Source organism: Pan paniscus, chromosome 22, assembly GCF_029289425.2.
Source record: "Pan paniscus chromosome 22, NHGRI_mPanPan1-v2.0_pri, whole genome shotgun sequence".
Classification (NCBI taxonomy): domain Eukaryota; kingdom Metazoa; phylum Chordata; class Mammalia; order Primates; family Hominidae; genus Pan; species Pan paniscus.
Window position 1 is genome coordinate 30,882,834 of NC_073271.2, and position 5,730 is coordinate 30,888,563.

A 5,730-nucleotide genomic window follows, 5' to 3' on the forward strand; every position below is an offset into this window, starting at 1 on the left:
TGGCTGGCACCAAGAGTGAGCGGCTTGGGCATTTAATCAGGTTCAGGTAACAGGTAAGGACTGGTTCCCCAGCTAGGGAAAAACACAGTGAATATTTTGGATTGAGCCATGTGTGCCGCATCTTGCTGGAGCTTGCAGGCCCGTTGGAGGCTCTCAGACGGCTCTTAATTAATTGCTGGAGCCAAGTGGGGCAATCTTGTGAGCGCTGTTGCTTTTGCTAATCTGATCCAGCCATGCTCAGGGGAGGGTGAGGAGCTGGCCTTGGATTTAGGCGATGAATGGGGTGGGCTGGGATATGGGAGGAGCTCAGTGGCCTGGCCAAGATGGTTGGGACAAAGCTTGGAATAGCCCACCCGTTTGTCAAGCAAATGGACAGGCCCTTTCTTCCAGACAGAGAAAGACCTTGCTTCAGCTCCCTGGCTTGGGGAGGAGAGACCCAGATTTGAATCCTAGCTCTACCACTAACTAACTCTGGGACCATGGGGCAATTAGCTGCTTTAAGCTTCACTGTCTCATCTGTAAAATGCATGCAGTGATACTACCTCGAAGGATTGTGGTGGGAATCAAATGAGATGAGGGTAATGCCATGCACCATAGTCCCTGCAAGGCCACTGAGTCCCTGTAAGGCCACTGATCAGTGGGGCATGCCAACACTAGAGGCAGTGCTAACCCTAGGAGGCGGGGACAGCAGAAGAGATCTCAGGTGGGCCCACGTCCCTAAGGGCAGAACGAGCCCTGGGCACCAGGGACATCATGCAGTGAAGATGCTGGAGGTGGGAATGGGGTTGCAAGTGCCAGGGACCATTTCCTTAACTCCTCTGCACTCATGCATGCAGCTCCTGCAAGGCTTGGCAGAGCTCGGGCTGAAGAGGAAAGGCTCCTGCCTACCCAGCCATAGGTCCCCAGTGGATGCAAAGGGATCTTTTCCTTGGTCCTGGTCCTCAGTGGAACCGGTTTTGTTTCGATTGTCCCTGACCTGGCCTGTGCTCTCGCTGCACCATCCTGTGGAACACAGACACCTGGAGAGTCAGAGCTGGCTGGATCTTTGGAAGGGCACAGTCACAGCTGCACCCGCCATTCCTTCCCATCCCAGGCTCGATACTTCAGTAATCCTTGCTGCCTGAGCTTCCCTCATGGGTCCCAGGTCACACCTTCTTTCCTCCTATTCTGTTTGCCGAGATACTTTCTCTTCAAATCCTTCTCCTATAGAGAGGTTTCCATGAGCCATGGGATGGAATGGGTGTGGCCCTCTTCTGGGATCCAGAGCTCCATGGAGAGCCCTCTGACTTGGTTCCTGACTCCTTCTGCAGACCTTGTCTCCATCTTGCTTCCCTCCTCCATCAGTCCTCTAGGCCTTGAGGACAGGCACTGAGTCTTACTGCAGTGTTGAGGCTCCAAGATGGCGGTCATCTCCCAATAAATATTTGCTAACCTCAGCTGATTTCTTTACTTTTTGATGTAAGAATTGAAGCTACAAGAGGGTCTGTGACCTGCCTAAAGTCATAGGCAAATTAACCAGATCTTGGCTCCAGTAGTCTACTTTGACTTGAGTGCTGTTTCCCTTAAATCATGCAGCTTGTCAGGTCAGGTCAAGCATAGCCTGGATCTCACCACATTCTTACGGGATTGAAGGATGTAATATTAATGACTCAGTAGGCTTGGAATCAGCCAATCAGCAAATGCTCCTTGAAACCCTTGATGTGGAAGGTACAGGTAGAGAAGGTAGTAATTTTTCACAAGTCTCAAACTCAGCTATGTAGAAATATAGATTTGATTTTCTTCCCTTATTTTTAATAGATTATACAATCATATTATATAAAAGCAAAACCAATACAAAAAAGCTACAACTTTTTATGTCTTATTTATATTTTCTTAGATTTTATGAATCTTTGAAAAATATAACCAAAGTGAATATATGTTCTTAATTTTCCCTTTTTGCATAAAGCCTATTGCATACACCATTTTGCACCTTGATTTCTTTGTTTCCTTTCCATACTTTTACGTAGAGAGCTTCTTTACTGTTTTATAGCTGTAGAATATTCCATTATTGATTTAACCTGCCTCCTATTGGTGGCCAATTGGTTGTTTTCAATCTTTCCTTATTATAAACAAAACTGCAGTGAATAACCATAGCCAATAGGAAGGCTGATAGGAAAAATTTCCAGAAAAGCAGTCACTAAGGTAGAGGGCAAATGCTTTTGTAAGTTTTATAGATGTTTTCAAATTTCCCTCCGCAAGGCTGTGATAATTTAGGCCTGCGTTGGCCCTGGTGAGAGTGAGCCTACCAGCCACAGCCCCACCAGCCACAGCCCCACCAGCAGTGTCAACTCAATTTCCATTCAGAGTCCTCCTTCCACCTAGTGGTAGAAACAATCTTAATGAATTTAGGGTAAATGCATTCATATACACTGGATTTTTCTTGGATAGTTTAGGACTTAGCTCAGTGAGCTCAGGAGTTTCTGTCTTTCCTTTCTTCCCAGAAAAGCAGCTGCCTAAACCACAGCATCTGGTGTCAACATTCTCTGCCCTCTTTGGCTTTGGCCAAGATGCCTGTGGTCCCAACATGGCCACTTCCAGGCAGTCAGCACATGGCTGTCTGTGTTTTACTCTTCTCCTTCCTCCTCCTTCTCCTTCTTTTTCTTCATCTTTTGGATCGCAGGTACACAGAATTAGATTAATCATAAACTTTGGGTCATGCCAAACTCTCACCATGGCCCACTTCTATTTAGTTAATTATTTATAATAATGATTAAAATAATTAGTTATGTTATGAGATGCCTGTTGTTAAAGATGAACAAAGCCAGATACTAGCTAAAGTGGTGAGGACAGATTTTAATCAGGAATAACTATTGCAATGGGGAGAAGAGTTCAATGTGACTTGAACTTGGATTTGTACAGAGGTAACTGCACATTTTAAAGGGAGAATGAGGGAGCAGGCAGGGGCAAGCGGGGGCTCAGCAGAATCAGGAAAGTGAAAAATTACACAGAGTTCACCAGCAAAAATGTGACTGGGCCAGCTGTGTGTGCTGGCTGACAATTATCAAAGTTAGGATTCTCTCCTCCCACGGAGACTGGGAGGCAGAAGCCCTGTCCTCAGGTGTTGGCTGGAACAAACAGTAGATTTTTTTGCTAGCCTTGAGTTTTCTCATGTAGGCACTTTGAGGAGGGTAGGGCCATCCTAGGGATGTGGTCTTGGGCTGTTAGAAAAGACATTAGTGTTTGCTCAAGTCTTTATTCCAAGGCTGAAGTCTAGTGGAGAGGAGGGCCCTGAGAAGCCTGGCTAAAGTTCCGTCAGAGAGAGAGTCTTTGTCATGGTGACCCTACTGAGGTCTCCAGTCATCAGCCCCCACCTCTGTTTCCTTCCTATCCTGACCGTGAGGCCCCAGGCACACCCCTCTCAGGGACAGAGGACAAGTTCTGGTGCTCTCTGAGGCTCTCTGGTACTATCTTGGCCATCTCTTCATAGCCCTGCTGCCTTTTCTACTCAACTGCTTTTGGGGGTGGGAGGGAGGGGAGCAATTCTTTGAGGGCCCAGGCTGGGGAAGGGGTGATAGGAATTGGTGTGCTGGCAAATGTCTAACAATTGGCTCTGATAGCAAGGGGAGAGGTGTGCAGAAAGGCCTGAATCTATAGCTTGCTGATTTCAGGGACATGAAAACTCCCATTAAGGTCAATTTCAGGCTACCAGCCTCAAGCAGTTCACAAAATTCCTGAAAATTTAACAATTGGCTGCCAGCATGGGCCAGCTCCAAGCTTACCTGTGGCGAAAACTTGTCTAGTCTCTAGGGAAAGGGTCACGGTCATCTAGTTCTTGTGTGGCTCTTTTCTACCCAGTGTCCTTGACCAGGGCTTGATATTCTTTGGGAGTTCAAAAACCTCCTCTTGCAAATTAAAAACCTTGACCCTGATGTGTCACCCAGAGGCCTGACTTGGAACACCAAAGGCATAACTTTGACTCTGATCTCTCTCTCTCTCTTTTTTTCTTTTAGAGACAGGGTCTTGCCCTGTTGCCTAGGCTGGAGTGCAGTGCTGTGATCATAGCTCAAGTGATCCTCCCAACTCAGTCTTCCGAGTAGCTAGAGTCCTGGCTAAAAATAAAATATAAATAAATAAATAAATACATTAAAAGTAAAATTAGCTAGGCACATGCCACCACACCTGGCTAATTTCAGTTTTAATTTTTTTTTTGTAGAGATGGAGGTCTCTGTATGTTGCCCAGGCTGATCTCAAACTTTTGGCCTCAAGTGATCCTCCTGTCTCAGCCTTCCAAAGCATTGGGATTACAGGAGTGAGCCACTGCACCTGGCCCTGATCTCTGTATTCTTTGTAGCCCCTCTCAGTAGTTAGCGTATACCACTGTAGCAATAAGGGAAGAGAGTTGTGGGGAGAATAAGGAAGTGTAGGGAAGAGAGTGCCTCCACTCGAAAAGGAATTTTAATCTGCTTTGCCTCTGTTGTTTATGGGTGGCATATCACTGATGCCCCATAAAGATTTGTAGAATTAATATGTATCTAAAAATCTTATCTTGCTACTCAAAGAAGTGGAAGCCATAGCTCTTGCCCTCATGGAGCTTACAGTTGGTATATGATATAGAATGAATGATGTAATAAAAGGCAAGTGCCAAATTATGGCCCAGACAGTGAGTCTTGGTGATTGTCTGAAGGATGGAGAGGCTGCCATGGGCAAGCAGTGCTTTGTGGAGAAGATGGGATTTGTACTAAGCCTTGAAGGTTGCTGCTTCTGGAATAAGCTCAAGGACAACTAATTGAAAACACATCATTCAGCTTTGACAGCATGTCATGGGTGTCTCACAGAAAGCCAGCATAATTCTTCCTGCTTGGTCAAGAGACATATGTACAGTGTCACCAAGAAGCAAGCTTAATGGGTGAACTCCTAAGACGTTAGCTCCCCCAAGCGATTTATGGCCCAAGTTTGAGAACAGCCACATCGAATCATCAATCAGTGAGTAGTGATGTGAGACCTGCAAGGTGTGTGAGGCTAACAGTCCCTATTCTCTAAGAGCTACCAGTCTGATCAGGAAGATCCTGACAGGCTCAGTGGACATATACATGAGCAACCCCAGAGAAATTCAGCTTGTCTGTTGTCTATCTCTGCATGGATCAGAGACATATGGAAAGAAAATATGTGGGGAGATTATGATGCAGACCTCCCCAAATGCCCCGCATGGACATCCTAGCATCATATGGCCAGAACTCAGTCCACCACCTTCCGCCTCACAGATGTTCGAACTTTTGTGTTCTTTATCTCAGGACCTGATGACACCATCTACCTGCAAGTTGGAAATTTAGCAGTAGCCCTAGCTCACTGCATGGAATGTAATAGGCACTCAATCCATATTTCTTTTCACTCACTTATTCATTTACTCATTCATTAATGTATTCAATAAACAAAGAACCTACTCTGTAGGGAGGTGGTATAGAATATGGGCCAAGAACATGCGTTCTGGAGAGAGATTACTTCAGTTGGAGACATGGCTCTGCCACTTACTAGCTGTGCAATTATGAACAAGCTACTTTTCTAAGGCTCGGCTGCTCTATTTGTAATATGAAAATAATAATATATCTCTTGGCCAGGTGTGATTGCTCACATCTTCAATCACTGCATTTTGGGAGGCTGAGGTAGGCAGGTCTCTTGAGCCCAGGAGTTTGAGACCAGCTTGGGCAACATAGTGAGACCCTGTCTCTAAAAAGAATATATATATACACATAT